Here is a 17346-nt window from a genome sequence, read left to right as displayed (position 1 = left end):
CGCCTACCTACTCCCAGCGTGATATGTGGCTTTAAAAAAAAAAAAATGTGCATCTGAGCAAAATAACGCACAAAATTGTAATGGTATAAAACCGGAAGCTGCATGAATAAAGAGACTTTAACTGAATTGCGGTGGTACGAGATAGTAAAAATAGAATTTTCACGTGCACCACGTTTTTATACAGAATTATTTAGTGTAAAAGTTTTTATCATAAAGTTACATAACGAAATATTATATACTAAAATAGCTAGATTTTATATCGAATATTTTTAATAATATTTTTCATTCTCAAAATCTGGAAAAAGTATAACTTATAATATTTTTCCATTGATAACTGACAAGAGGTAAAAATATTATGAGATTTTTTTAAATTTATTAATTTTTTTTAATTTATTCATATAACAATTATTTAAAACTGCATCTTGATTATTTTCAGCATAATTAATGTCCTTGATAATAATTATATGTATAGTAAGATTTAGAATATTTCCTTCTCGTTCAAGATAAAATCTTTTTGATAACTGCAGTTTTGTTGCAACAGAAATACCAGTTGACCAATATAGTTGTTATGTAATTAACAGAATTAGGCACATAATTGCAATACTTGTTTTGCTTTTGTGTTAAGCTTCAATGCACGTGGCATATGAAAAATGATGAAAGTCCGAAACATAATCACAAGAATCGCACATGATTTTCAAATATACCCTCTAAACGTATGCAATTAATTATCATTAATTATTAAGCTACCTAAATAATTACTTGTACTATTATTGAAAAATACACAAAAATATGAACTAAATTTATAAGAATCGAAAGAATTAAATTTTGCAGAAGAAATGATCTTTGTAATTATTATACTTGTAAAAAGAATGATATATTCATTAACTTTCAACTGTGTCATTAATCGAAAAGTATCTTGTCTCAATATATAATAAAATGTGAAAAGATAATAAATCATAGCAACATCATTTTACGTGACACCGTTTAATTGTAATCACTTATAATTACGGTATATGAGATCTTGGTCAAGGATAAATTTGCCTGTAAACATGAAATATTTATTGGTACACGATAATATCGCCATGACGCTCAGCATAACATCGCGACATTTTATGTATCCAAGCTTTTTATTCTTTCTCTTGGATCTTTTGATCATTTTCATCTGAAATCTCTCGCAGTTTCTTTTATCCCTCTCTCTCTCTCTCTCTCTCTCTCTCTCTCTCTCTCTCTCTCTCTCTCTCTCTCTCTCTCTCTCTCTCTTTCTTCTCCTCCTGCCAACCTGGCAGCTTTATCAACCACGTTATTCATCACGACCTACATACAAGTGTGCAACATAAATATTAACAAAATACCGCGCGAGTTAAGGCCGTACTTTGTGCTCGACGTTTGCTCTAACTGTAGTCCGTGCCAGCAGCCCTTGAAGTTCTAATTGACACTCGACCCAGACCAATACCTAAGGCCCGCTCCCTATAAGCTCTGCACTTATTGCTATCGTGCAATACGTCCACCGGAATTTGTTCAGACACTTTGGAAATGCATGTTTCCGAGCATGAGCACAAAGCTTCATTTTAATTCCTTGACAAGCTTCATTTTAATAATTGAAAACGTTTTGCGAGAAGGAAATGTGGTAGAAAATTTTTTTTTTTGAGAGAATTATCAAATTCTTTTATATTTTATATTGTGAAGGAGAGAGAGAGAGAGAGAGAGAGAGAGAGAGAGAGAGAGAGAGAGAGAGAGAGAGAATTTATGTATTTATAAGAATAATATTGATAAAAAATGTCAGAAAATATCGAGATTTCAGTTATTCTTTTTGAAGAAATTAATGACTCTTACACATGTCAAAAAATATTGTAAAAAATAGACAGACTAAAACTATTTTTTCGGATTAAAACTCCGTTTTCGGAGCATGTGTCATCCGTATCTTCAGCTACAAAATAACCATCCTCTCGCGATCTTGACCCGGGAAAACTCGATCAACGTTTCCCCTGAGATATATTCATGATGGATCCTGTTTCCGGTGCATCAGCATGGTGCATATCGGCGACCTTTACTTACGTAAACTTTGACCGAGCGAATCGCAATATATTGCAATAGCATTCGGTGCCACGGTCACACATGAAGTTTTGTTTGTTTGTTAGTTTCCAGAATACGTTGCCCATCTCCCGCGCAGTGATTCACATATGCGCAGCAATCTATAAACTCCGACATTGCTACGGCTGCGAATACGAATATTGCTTAGAAATATCTCTGATGTACTAAACAGTGCGATCGTATGATGGAGTTTGATTTGAATATTGATAAGGGATATAATAAACTGGGAATGTCCAAATTTTTCGAATAATGGAGTTACGTATATTTTAATTAATTTTAATTAATATCGTACAACAGAATAAATTTCAAAAATATATGGATGTATTTTATATGCGTATAAAGATAAGTACGAGAGAGAAAGAGAGAGAGATAGAGAGAGAGAGAGAAAGAGAGAGAGAGAGGAAAAAAAGAAAGTTTTATTATTTATTCTTTAATTTATTCTTCGCTTTTTTGTAGTTCATAACAAGTGTAAAAGAAAAAAAAAACAATTGTTGTGTAGAACAAAGTCTGTTGCAAATTAGTGCATATATTTACATTACAATATGTCGTATGCGGGCATGCATAATTTGTATATTTTGCGCAATATCGTTTTAACAATGTATATACCGCAACGTTCCTACAAACGCGTGTTTGTGTAATGCAAATTATAATCGTTTGTAATAATCGGTGGATACGCTTCACCAATTAAGATGAATGTGACACGTCGTGGGCGATATCGTGAATATAGTTAACGTCATCCTTTGATACGTTGATACGTGGAAACATTCAATTTACACGAAATACATATAATACTTAGACGTGGGCGGACGTACCAGAATTTCATTAAGCGTACTTAAATAAAAATTCATAAAAATCCTTCTTTTTCACCGAGGTATGGACATATAGAAAGTCACGAATGTTTCATCGCTTACATTGCGGTGCATTCACGATACACGAATGCTCGTACGTTCAAATAGGATTAAGATACGGCGCAAAACCAGGCGATGCGAATATCTCGCCGTCGTCTATGGATCTCCAAATTAAATCCAAAAATTACAAACACGTGAATACGCATTTATCATTTTCATTTTGAACGTGTAAAACGAACGAGGAGCTCTTTTCATATTTTTCGACGCTTTGATTTCGTTCGGATGTTTCTCACAATATTAGATTTATTTCGCATTTTACATTCTATAATTAATAATCACTTTTCAAATAGGATATTAACGCTTTATTGTATATCCGGATAACAATTTAATCCTAAATTGCGCAAAACATATTCTCGTCGAAATTAATTACTTTAGAAGGAAGGAATGCGATATATATATATATATATATATATATATATATATATATATCGAGAGAGAGAGAGGAGAGAGAGAAAGAGCTCTTTAAAATATGAAACCAAATGATGATGTTGTTATTATATAGTAGTATATAGTAGTATAAATATTTAATTAAATATCCACAAAATTCTACATCAACTAATCAATTTTAATTTAATTTAACTATTACATATCTCTTCTCGTTTAAGAAAGAACATTTTACATATAATTTTTTCAACAATTTTCGTTTTTTTAAATTAATTATACATGTAATTGTATATATATGGTTGTATAATAATCTATTTTACGGACTTGTGAAGATACGATAAAAGATAGAATATTGTCAACGACAGGTGCAAGTCAAAGGATACTATCCATCCGGCATTCCAGGATAATTTCTCGTATCAACAACCCTTATCATTTCGGAGCGGTTCGCAAACAGATCGATTGACCCGAGTCGGATCTTTCTCGTGGTGTGGCCGGGGAAATTTTCTCGCCGGCAGTTTTTTGGGCGAGCCCCAAACTCCGTTCCGTTCTTTTATCGGCGAGGCGCAGCTGGGGAATATGAAAATAATATTACCAATATCTTGGGGGTGTGCATATATATGTGTGAGACGAGGCATGACGAAAAGTACAGTGGCGAGTCCGACGAATGCGGAACTCGAAGCATTCTGAATTTCAATTTTTAAACAAAAGATATTTGACAGCATTACTGAAATCTTTTTTTATTGTAACAACATAAGTTATATGCTGTAGATGTATATGTATAGTGAATAATAATTATAAATATATTGTAAAAAAACATGACGTGTAGGAGGATAATATGAGAAAGAATAGCTTAGATCATAAATCTTTTTTATTGATCAATATTTTTGGATTCGGTATAAATAAAATGTTTTCAAAAAGTAGAATGTAGAAAAATAGTCTTTGTCCTAAAGCTTCTGTTAAATAGTTCACATATCATTTTTATTATTTATCCCATCTTTGTAACACATTCTTTTCCGAGCAAGTTTGCCCTATAGGAGAAGACGTTCTGTAATCTATTTTTTGATATACATATTTGTTAAATATGAAATATTTAATATATAAAAGGCGAAGGAGTTCTTTACAGAACTGTCAATATTATTGACAGTTTATATCAGTTTGACATGACATGAGAGTAAAGCCCTTAAACGCGCGGATCTTGAGCCCTTAAACGCCGTTCCAGCTTACAATCCCTTCTCCCGGCCGTCAAGGCGACGAGGCTCGCTTTATTCATCATGGATTTATTCATCCGTTTTGTATCCGAATGCGAGGCTCCTCGCGAGGGGACGCGTGTCCATTCATTTCCATCGAGAGATCCGACGATCTGTGAATACGAAGGATTCGCGCCGGCGGAACAGAGCAGGACACAATCGGAAGCCGGCGACGTGCCTGCGTCCTGCATCGCGCATGCGGCTGCAATCGCACGGGACGCCCGGATCCTCAGTGCGCTCGTCACTCGCGACGTGTCCGGGACGATTCTCTCTCGCTCCTCTCGATCGTCCCTCGGGACTTTGCCGGCTCTCCTCCTCTCTCTTTTCCTCCGCTTCTTCCTCTTCCTTCCTCTCTATCTCTCCTTCCCTTTTTTGTCGCGGACGCACGAGGCACCGCGCCGGATACGAGCGAGCGTGATTTTCAAATTTGCGAATTGACCCGCTCTTCGCGGCCCGCGAACGTGCCGCGAGTCTCGGAGGAGGATCTCTGGATCGTGAGGAATCGTGAGGGAGGATGCGAAAATCCGCGTCAGATCCGTCGGGAAAAAAAATCGCTCGCGAGGAGCCGACGACGCGAGACCGAGCGCGCCGAGGCGAGAGAGGTGGAAGTATCGAGGCGGATCGCGAGATCGATCGATACCGATAGATCCACGTCGAGGGACTGCGCGAGAAATTCAATGCGGTAAATTTTTGAAGTGACGCGAATGTTGTTGTGTCGTGCGATCTCTCCGAGTGATCCCGCAGATTGCAGGATGAAATAGAAGAACGCCGGAAGTATGGTCGCAGTTTGGCATCGAGTAGGTAAAAGCAGCAAATAAACGTATGTGACGTCTGACTATATTGCGTTCATTGACTACTTGCTTCGATCGTTTATTATCTCCTCGAGAGAAATTTTGTTATTTCCGATGAACATACGCAATCTTCACAATTGTTATTTTTCTTTCTTACGAAGAAATACAACTAAATTTTTTATTTAATTTGAAAATGATTTTATTAGCACAAATGTATGATAAATTTTCACACATATTTCCTTGCTACTCTATTTGCCAAAATTTTTTATTTACTTGAAATTTTTATTATTATTTAATTTCTTTGGTTAAATTAATTGACGTTTAATCTCATGTTCTCTCTCTCTCTCTCTCTCTCTCTCTCTCTCTCTCTCTCTCTCTCTCTGTCTGTTCGTCTATCATTCTCCCTCTCTTTCTTTACTTCTCAAATATTAAATAAGATGAAAATTAAATATTAAAGCATAGAAATTTTGACTTTTTCAATGTTGATACAACGAAGGAAATTTAGTCAATATCATTTTTACGTCATTTTTGTGCATCAGAGTAAAAAGATTGCTTTAATCCTACACTTTTTCTGAATTTATCTCCTTGAAAACTCAAACGCGTTCTTATTATGATGACTGCGGGCTACTTGTAAATGATAGTAACTCCCGTCGTGGGACCGCGACGTTTTGCGACTATCTGTCGCTTTTTTGCAACATTAGAAATAGTCTGTACTAAAAATCGGACAGAGTTTTATACCGAGAACTTTTGGACATCATACCTTCAACATTATCTAGTTCATTTTTTACTTTAAAAAAATAATTTACATTATTTTTGAAATGTGTATAAAATGAAATATATTATATAAAACACGTACATAACACACATACAAAATACACTATATAAAATGAGTAATTTCAAGTAATTTTTATCAGATTATAAATTTTTTCTAAGTAAAAAATCTGTGATAATTAAACGAAATTTTTAATATTTTATTATTTACTATTGTTACGTTCAATTTTTGTAAATATTAATTTATAGTATTTAATTTATAGTATTTATATAAAAAATATCTGAATTACATTTGACATCGGTTTCTCTCTTGCTACTGTATAATTTGACTTTTATCTTACTAGTTTAATACATTACAGCGTATTTTCAAGTTCCACGATTTTGCAAAGTCGTCACAAAGCAGAGGCTGCATTTATCTGTCGTTTATATTATATAAAATATATCTTCTTGAAATGTACGAGCCCGACTTTATTGCGCCAGCTAAAAAGCAGCTAAAGATTCTTGTAATTAGTATCATGGAATACAACAATGACATTTATCCTGAATTTCTTTCCTTGTACTTTGCTATGTTTTACAGAGTTACATAATCTCTTGTAATTTCATTTTAACAAAATATCAAATTATTGCGATGCAATAAAAATGATAAAACGTGATTAAGTCAGACATTATTAAAAAGAGATTATGTTACGATATATATTTATTGAAATTGAGAAGTCGCAAAAATGATTGCGATATCAAAAACTGTTCAATGTCTTATCGAAGAAAAACTTGATTATGTTTGACTCTGTTTGACGAAAGCTAAAACATGGAGAATATTGCGTGTCCTTCGTAAGGTTTGTGCCAAAGAAAATCTGAAGTTTAATCATGAACTTTGCGAAAAACTTTATATGGTTGCTTTGGGAGGGGCGGGGGGGGGGGGGAAGAATATCTAGAATTCGTATGTCGGATCGGCGCACTCTCTTGAATCTATTTTCTCCGTTTCTGCAAAGCTCGCGGCTTTATTGCGTCGGTCAAAACAAACTCGAGGGTGTCGGAATAGCCGGTGGTACGTGCGAGTCTTCAGGATGAAAACAAGTGGGAGCTGTTTCTGTAAGTGCGATAAACCGAGAAGTGCGATAAAAGGAAGAGAAAAAAAAAAAGGAAAGTATCTTACGGAGATGCGAACGCCAGGAATGATTAACGAGCCCGAACGTAGGCGCGATTTCTCCCCGTTCGTTCGTTACTTGGCCGCGGCGATATTTCGACGCGTCTATATTCCGCGCGATCTCGACTGTATCCAGTGACGAATTATCGATCAGCCATCGTGAATATCGATGAATCTCCGAATGACACGCTAATTGCCGCGTTGATTCGCCGAAGAGGGCCCGAGACGGCCTGCGGGGAGGAAAAATATTGTTCTTTGTGCGATTCGAACGGCGAGCTTGCTTACAACAAAGCTCGCGATATAATGAACATATTACAGGTCACTAATTATCCGTTCGTCAATGAACACCTGACACGTGTGTAAATTTGATTATTTATAATAGATTCGTAATGCATCGATTTAAATATTCAGAGAAATTCCAGTCAGAAGATTTTAGAATATTCGTGGAATTTCATAGTATCATTATCTCGCGATAAATGAGCAATTATCAATGTAACGAATGAATTCATTATTCGATTGGATAGAGATTATATATTTAACGACAGATACATTTTGTTATCCGAAGTCGGAAATGAAATTTATTTATCGTACGCGGTTGAAGCAATTATTGAAGCTTCCTTGCGGTTGTAGCGAAATCAAATAATTATATTGTTGCCAGGAAATTTATATAAATTAATGATTTGATAGTGTGACCATTTTTATTATCCAATAAATTAAAATTAATTTAGCGACACTTCGTATAAGCAATCAGAGCAAATTTTAGCCTAGGTTAGTAATTTATATGTTGATCGATAATTATGTGTGCGTATAGTAACATCTATTTAAATTCCGCATAATACCGAATTCTTATCCTTGCCAATTATCCTCGTTATTGATCAGCAACCAATATAAGTCTTAATTGCTGACGCCGAGTTTCTGCAATCTCGAAGTACTCCTGTACTTTTAATGTATCTATATCTTTTTTACATGTTATAGCATAAAATGTAAAAGATATGAAAAGATGTGAATATTTTAAAAAGAGAACATTTGCAATTTAAATTCTTTACAAAGTCTCATTATTTTTAACAATAGATAATAAAATATTTATTTCGATATGTGATTAAAAAATTTAAATAAAAAATATACGAATTGCCATTACATGTACACAAATATTGATTAAAACAATAAGTTTAAAATACTGTAATAAAAAGAATAACTGTAAGAATAAGAATAAAATACTGTAATAAAAAAAAGAGTAGAAAAAGATAAACATATTTGAAAAAAAAACAGTTTTGCTAAAGCATATAAAAATTTAGCCAGATATAAATCTGAAAATAATTTGATTGGACCATCAAAATAATTACGTAGAATGTTCAAATTGGTTGTTATAATGTGAAAAATTTTTGCAATTTTTTTCATCATGTTTAAGTATTCTATATAATTATTTTAATGGGCAACAAAATTATTATTATATTTGTACAAAACTAATTTTTTAATATTTCAACAAAATTGTTCTTGAGGACAGGGTTGTAGTTTTATACTTTTTGTAGCTTACAAATTAAAATAATTAAAATAATTTAAAATTTCTGCAAGATGCAGTGCTATATTTATGTAATATTTTTAATAAATGAAATTTAATAAATTTTTAATTATACGTAATTTTTGAAATGGTTAGTTTCTAGTTGAAAAATGGTTCTTTATCTTTGAGGCAGAAACGTTACGATATTTTTTTTGTTTGATAAACGTCAAAACTCTTTTTAGTCTTACATAATTTTCTCACATGCAAAATAATCATCTCTCTTTTTCTTTCTCAATAAGAAATCAAGATATATCTACTGCCGTGGTGCTTTATATGTTCTTAGAACGATATTGTTTCGTTGGTTCAGCTTCATGGGAAGTTCGTTCCGCCGGTTTGCTTCTCTATTCATCCCAATCTCGAGGTTACAGCCGCGGAATGATAAGCAGAATCAATTTTGAAGCCTTTTGAAGCTCACACCTTCATCGCCCTGTGTTTTTCGTTTCACAAAACTATCGTGGCTGTTAATCCCCGTGGAGTTGCCGCATGGCATCATCGTTGGTTTATTAGTCTTACTGGCGAAATTGTCGACGTCAAGGTGCGATATTGTATGTATACATGGGCGAGTGCTTTCAGAGGATTACGAGTTTGCACGATATGTCGGGCAACTTCTTTCAGTTTTATTGCGCCTTTGCCGTGCAACGGAAAAAAACGCGAGTTTTACACAACATTCCTCGAGAGTAGCGCACTTTCTTTCAACAGATATTATTCAACAGATATTCACTGTACGAAAATGTATGGAAAAGAGTAGATCTTGATGCGAAATTAAAAGACGGACTTTTTATCAAATAAAACTCCAGTATCCAGTATCTAAAGTAATAAAATTATCAGTTTAATTTTAAGGAGATGTTGTTGTAAATATTATATTTTTAACTGTCTCTTATGGCAAATAATAACATTTTTAATAGAAATAAACTTTTTACTTGAAAACAGATTAAAAAATATATATATATAAATTTATTTAATATTAAATATTAAATAATATCAGGATATAATCTAGAAAAAGATAAATATTTAAATATTTTACGCGCGCGCATTTTACTCCAGTAAATACTTAATCTGCAAGGCTTTATCAATAAGATGCTAAAAATTTGAAAATAAAATAAAGATACTTTTTTATTTTTATCCAACAAGTCGCATTTTATTCAGCGTTTTCGATTTTATCGAGATTTATTTTTTTTTTCTTCTTTACAAATACACGATCGTATCTTGTATAATTTTCTAATTACGAAAAGGCACGTTCGATGAGAAGAATTTCGCAGCTATCTCGCGCGCATCTTGTTAACGAGGAAAAACTACAGCTCTTGGTCACTTTCTCTGTAATCTGCGTTATCGCATCTAACGGGACGACATGGGATAATTTCCCGTTCGCGTATCCAGCGTGAATTATTATCGTTTGACTAATACATTCTCGTAGATATATCACGGGAGATGTGGAGCAAATATTTTCCCACCGTGTGCAATTTCCTTTATTTGATAGGCAGGTGAAAGACCATGTACGAGGTGGAAGGACAGAGACTGCGCATGCAGAGCAGGATCGAGGGAACGTCAGGCGGAAATGGGCGTCAGACGCGGGAAAGAGAGAATAGCGACATTAAAATAGCCGGTGGAATTGATCGGGGTTTAATGCTAAGACTACCGTCTTTCTCGAAGACGTGTGTTTATCGCAAAGTTTCGATTTTTTCTTAACGATGTAATCTCGCTCCCTACGTATTTTGAAACGCGACAATGAAATTTGGAAAATTATGAAAGCAAAACGCAATATTATTAACTGCCAATTACATTGCATTATGTAAACTCTAAATGATAAATTGTATTTTCTCAGATTTTTTGCAACTTTAGACAGGTATCAAATTAGTCTCACGTCAGTTCTACTTCCTAATTTTAAATTAAAATATTGAATAGCGATATTTCTGAATATTAATAATTTTTTAAATATATTGTCGTTATATTCTCCTTTGCAAAATCTGTCGGTGCAAGACGCTGGGACATAATCCTCTCTAATTTTTCCAAATGAGTTTATTTCATCTAGCTACGCCTCGTTTACGGGAATGTAGCGACATTTCTGTCATACCTAAGTAGTCTCATAAATTACATTAATATCATAATTCTCTCGGCACGTCGCAGCCCGAGTGTTTTATTTAGAACGAAAGAAAAAGATGAAACTAAGACACGCGCGTCCGCCGGCACTGCGGAGAAACTTTTCTTTGAATCTCGTCTCGGATGGCGATGAAGGACGCGGGCGCACAAGCGATCGCATATTTCCATTTTATTTACCAGTACCGCGGGGACAATCTATTTCCCTAGTATATTATACGGTAAACATTTTAGAAACGTCGAGAGGAATTCTGTTGGAAACGGGAGAGGAAAAAGACGGCGTGTTGCATGTGTGTGTGTGTGGAGTGCGTAGGGACATGAAACAAGCTAAAAGGAACGCGTTGAATTATATCACTTTCAAATTTCTGGAATACAATTTCTGTGCCCTCAAATTTTCTATTTGGTCGTATCCTTTAAAGTGTGATCGGTCATGCATGATAATATATTATTAAGAGATAAGTGCTGTTTTCTAAAAATTTATGAAATATACGAATTAACGAATCTTTATGGATATAAAAATATCAAAATTGATAACATTTTAAAATTATAAACGCTTTTTACGTTATACAAAAACAGTTAGAAAAAATAGTTAGAAAAGTTTTGCTAAAATATTTAAAAATTTGGCCAAATATAGAAAATTTGAAATTTTATTGAGTTATTAAAATATTTATGCAGTGCTTTCAAATTTGATTGTTGATTGATTAAGTATTCGGCATAATTTTGATGATCCAACAGATTTTAAATCTGGTTACATTTTTAGATTCTTCAGCAAAATTGTTTTTTCTGTTGTTTCCATATACATATTTACAATCTATATTTTAAAATATATTTAAAATTTATATTTAACTCTATTATTCTACATCGAACGAATAAAATATACTTTTCTATAGTAAAGAATATCTAATAATATAAATAAAATTCACAAATACGCACAATTAAAATATAAATTTTGATACGAATAATAAACGCAACGGAAGATTTGTTTTCTTATAAAAGAAAAAAAAAACATGTATATTTATATATATTTAAATATGCACGTGTATTACAATCAAATTTAAAATATTCCCAAAAAAATTTTTTAAATGCGAAGATATTGCGCCTGGATATTAACAGTCTGATCAATATAATGGTCATACTACTGAATTTCCATTCCAGCTGTTTGAAAGAGAAATAGCTTCTGCTTTGTCTTCATCGGTATCATTCGTCGTAAAATAATGTTGAAAAACAGCTGCGAGCGATTGATATTTGTTGAGTGAATATTTATCAATAATAATAGATAGGAAATAACGTGAGAGAGCCTGGGTAACAAGTATAAAACATAGTAAATGTTGATTTGCAATGAAAAAATATATTATCGACGGAAGCACTCTCGTTTATTATTGGTAATGGCACAGCGAGAATTCAGCGCGACGAACTCATTATTTTGAAAGTTCATTTGACTGTACATCGTGAAAGAATCATCGCGCTGGTTTTTATCAAAGATAAATTACGAGAGCGAAGTAACGGAAGTCGCCATAGATCGCGGTGAATAATTGAAGTGTAGTGATGAAAAACGAAAGAAAATTAAGTACCGTGACATTATTAAATACTACGGACGGAAAGATTGATTATTATAATCTCGGTGATTATTACAATCGATCGTCTCTTTCAGTTATCACATTTTTTTGTATATGCGATAACAAAAAAATGATATTTGCATTTAATATGCATTGCACATGAAATGTGACGTTTATATGCATATGTAAAATATAAATTTCTCAATATTGTTCAATGTTATTTGCAGCAAAAATTTTGAAGGATATAATTTTAAAAAGAGAAAGAAAAGAGAAAGATTTTGTTATTCCTCATTTAGAATATTACATGAAATTGCATATTTTGTCGAACAATATAATAATAAAAAAAAATATATTTTAGATTTTAGATTTTTCTAGGAAATCAGGATTGATATTTCTACACGGAGAAAAATATTTCTTTAGAAGATATTATAGACTGTAAATAAAATTCCTTTTTGCAAATAAAGTTTTAGAACGAGAATGAGTAATAGAATCTTGTTTCTTAGCTAATTTTAAATCGATATTGTAGATTATAAGTGACAAGTTGACATCGCTTCAAAATAAAAAAAAAAAAGAAAACGATTATTGAGTACTCATTCAAAACTAACGTGTCGTAATGTAAATTAGATAAATATACACATTGACACATCATCAATATCATTGTTCCGATGTAGCTCTCCTTATAATGCTATTTATGTAACTAAATATATAATTATATAGAATTATTTATGCCGTTAAAAGAGGGAAATTGCATAGAAATTTATCATAGGTAATTTATTATTACATGTTTCTGTAATATCTCTTATTACGGGGGGTCATTTACGGGGAACAAGAAAAATCTGTCTGGAGTTTCGGGAGTAGCGGTTTTCACGCGAACCTTGGACGCGGCATTTCCCTCTTCCACGAAACCTCCCTACGAGGAGACCAGTAATTTAGTTTGTCGAAGGTAGATTAGAGACTGCCTTCGGGCCTTATAGACGGTACATCAACGAGAAGGGATTCGCCCGCTCACCGTTAGATCCTCACATCCGATCATAAAACTTTTTCTCCCCTGTCTTATTCCAGTTCCTAAAAAAAAAAATCACCAAGGCGTGCGCGATTGGATCGTAGACGGGTCACGGTTATCACAGTTCGGATTATACACATCTCGACAGGCGGTTGGTTTCGTTCTATACCGTCGACGATTCTTCGTCGTTGCTCGTTACCCGGAATCGCCTGTGATTTCATATGCCGCCATCCCTCGTGGAGAAACTCTCAACGTGGAAGTTATTTATCGGTCCGTTATTATGAAGGTGAAGGGCCACAACAAAGCGCATAAGTTTTGTCTTATTTATCCTACGTTAAATAAAATTTCTTTCTGCATATATCAACTGATATATACAGAAATAAATCTTCTTAATTTAGATCTAGATTAAGTTAAATTTACTTAAAACATTTCTTTAAGTTTTCTATAGAGCACAGGTCTTGCCGTATTGCAATATTGTAACATTGCAACAATGTTGTTGCAATATAGCTGCAAAGTTTGTGTTGTAGGCGCAAAGGTAAATTGAATAATAATGAGCTTATTCGCGAAATGAATTATATTTTCATATTTCTTTACACGATCGATATGATATTTGAAACTATTTTCAAATTCCGCTCTTAATATTCCTTTTTGGCCAACTTTTTCCCCGCATTTATGATAACTAGCTCATAATAGCAGTATAATAATTCTTCGTATGAACGATATAAGTTCAAACGATAAAATCCTTTGGTTATTTTATGATAATGAATTGAAAATACACGATGAAATATATGTAGCTTGAGGTTAATTACGTAAAAACATATTGTAGAATGTAATTAGTATGAATGGAATAATTCCTCGGTATTTACATTTTAGTTTAATGCCGTTGTTATTGATATGGCACTTAAGCGAAAAATTGAATAACTTTATATTTTATTAATATCCTCTTTTTGAGAATCCCACAGTGGCTCGCGCTGTTTTTAATCACTTACCATATTGTAATCTAATCTTTCGTCTCTTTTTCTCTCTCTTTTCAGTCTCTTATCTGATTAAAATACTGAGAACGTAAAATCTCGTTAAAATTTCCTAGAAAATGAAAATTTAAAATACGCGACATTTAATTTCCCCCCTTTTTTTTGGTGAGAAAAATGTACCATTACAGAAAATCGAAAATTATTTTTATTAATCAAATTTAATATTCTATTTTATTTCTTTTCTGTCGTATGTCGTTAAAGAAATAATATAATATTGATATTACGTTGAAATGTGCATAATATACATATGTACATAGTAAATCTAGTAAAAATATAGTACAAAATAGTAAAACAGAGAATTATATATACTTCTAAATTGCGAATTAAGAAAATTTATGGACACGAAAAATATACGGACAAAATTATCTCCTCAAAAGTGAGAATAATAATTATTAATCAAATAAAAATTCATAACGTTGGCAAAGCAGTTGATTATTAATGTTCTGGACTGGATTTAACAAGGTAAACGGAAGTTTTCTAGAAATATTCTTACGTCATGTTGTATAGTTACATAGTTATTGGGGTATATGGGCAAATGCGGACTTGCAGAAATCACGGGCTTCGAAGCTCGTTATGTGTAAATATCGCTTCGTACTGCAGGTATTTATCTTGTTTCGAATCGTCAACTTCGTGAATCTTTGCTCGGAGATATGTACATCTGATTATATCTGCAGTACGTACTTAGCCGGGCTCGACTTCGTTATGGATTTCGACGGGCTATAATTCTTAATAAGCATCGCGGATCTCGAAGTTGGGGGTTGATTCCTACTTTGCGAGCGAGAGAGAGAGAGAGAGAGAGAGAGAGAGAGAGAGAGAGAGAAAGGATGAGAGTGGAGGAGGAGGGAAGCATTTCAATAAAATAATCCTAGCAGGAATCTAGGAAAGGGCGTAGCAAAGGCGGTTAAGCCAACGAGCAATTTAGGCGAACGTATAATTGTACGAAGATAAGGAAAGCGAATCCCCTACTTGCTTTATAATATGGTTAACGAAGGATAAAGATCCAGATGCCGGGATATCGTGTGGGAGGAGATATATTGCCGGGAGTGCTGCGGAAACGCGAAAAGGTCACGACGAAATCCGGAGGATTATGCTGCACATTTGTGAAAATTCTAGGGAGTTTCACACACACGCACAAACACACACACACACACACACACACACACACACACACACACACACACACACACACAGCGACGTGACAAAATAATATTCGTTTTCGCGGTAAACAATCGAAAAGTTCTTATCGAAAAGCACGCATTCACTCTGGTGAGCAGTCTTCAAATATTTATATTTTCTATTTGAAAAATTCTTTATCTTTTATATATTGAGTTTTAATAAAAAGAGCCTTTTTTAAGAAACAAAAATGATTTTTTTCCAACACATTTCTCTCTTTCTCTCTCTCTCTCTCTCTCTCTCCCTCTCTCCCTTCCTCCCTCTCTCTCTCTCTCTCTCTTTCTATTTATATATATTTATTTATTTATATCACTATCTCTTTTCGAATATTTATATAATAAAGCGAAAATGGAAAACGCGAAATATTTTATGTATCTATTAACGCAACAAGTAGATAGCTGTGGTATATGACGATGGGTAGATATCGTAGCATGTATCCTTCATTATCTCATCTCTTACATGAAGGGTATTATAGACATTAACCCTCTGGTTGATCGAAGTAAGGACAGACAGGAGAGTGAAATGAGATGCGCTTATAATAGATGGAAGTTCATGTTAAATTAAGCAAGTTTGCGTAAATTAAGAGCACACGCGTACATATCCCTTCTTATCGATCGTCCGCAGTTGTGTGCCAATGAATTACGAGGGAAACCAATCAACTCAGCTTCATAATCTTAATAGCTTTTTTATTTTTTCTACATGAGATTTATGATTTATTCGGAAAATTATGGAAAATTATGGAAAGAAAAAATGATTAATATATAAAATTATATATATGAAATATGTAAATATACTATTAAGAATCTTTTCCCATATGAATACGAAAGTCGTATTCGTAGATTACAAATATTTTCACGGTATTTTATAATAATTGAAGTCAGCAATAGATATTTTATTTGTAAAGTTTGTAAGATTTAAAATTATGGAGAAAGACGAAAAGAGCGATTTTGAGAATTCTCATCGCGATTGGCAATTCTCGTCTAGAATTGCTTCCGCCATAAAATGCATAAAATAAATTCCATGAAAATCACGATTTCTCGATCTTGGAAACCTTGTTAATAGACTTGATTATCATGGAATACGAGAAAGAGTGCCATATGCCGCTACTTTTCGGGACGAAGTTTCGAAGAATAACTTTACGAGTCGCGAATCAGAAAGCGGAATCGAGTCTATAAAAGAGTTTGCGTCTGAAATTCGGAAACTTCTTCAACTATTCACTTCACTTTAACTATTACATATATAGAAATATTCATTGTATTAATTTAACGTTGGAAATTGTTAAAAATTAATGTTGCATTAATGCTTTTATTTAAATTTGCTCATTATCTTATATCTCTGTCTCTCTTTCTCTTCTTTCCAATTATGATGAGTTAAATTAAAATTATGAATTTTTTTACAGTTTCACTTCGTGAAACGGCGTGAAAAGTGATAAATAATCTTGATGCCGAATATATTAATCGCCATATTAATTTTCAATTAAATGGACAGACGATTGATTATTATTGTGACAGTATTCGAAGTATTCGGACGATAATTAGCTGCGGCTATCCGCGAAACGAAATTGGATACGCCAATGTTTGCGTATCGCCATACAC

The 17346-nt window shown here is 33.4% G+C and overlaps 1 protein-coding gene across 5 annotated transcripts in view; it reads left to right on the top strand.

Moving 5' to 3' along the window:
- The window catches only part of Oamb (Octopamine receptor in mushroom bodies), a 114579-nt gene that overhangs the window by 71938 nt on the left and 25295 nt on the right, over positions 1–17346 (top strand). For 2 of the 5 annotated variants that reach the window (XM_089081371.1, XM_089081366.1), the window contains exon 1: positions 4863–5427. The exons of 2 other annotated variants lie outside the window; for them this stretch is intronic. The gene's annotated coding sequence lies outside the window, so the exon portion shown is untranslated. Of the gene's footprint in view, positions 1–4862; positions 5432–17346 lie in introns of those variants that run through there. One more of the 5 variants, XM_089081370.1, reaches the window with a different exon arrangement.

This window comes from Pogonomyrmex barbatus, unplaced genomic scaffold, assembly GCF_055798465.1.
Source record: "Pogonomyrmex barbatus isolate J1 unplaced genomic scaffold, ASM5579846v1 scaffold1, whole genome shotgun sequence".
Taxonomy (NCBI): domain Eukaryota; kingdom Metazoa; phylum Arthropoda; class Insecta; order Hymenoptera; family Formicidae; genus Pogonomyrmex; species Pogonomyrmex barbatus.
This window is presented reverse-complemented; position numbering and strand designations above follow the sequence as displayed.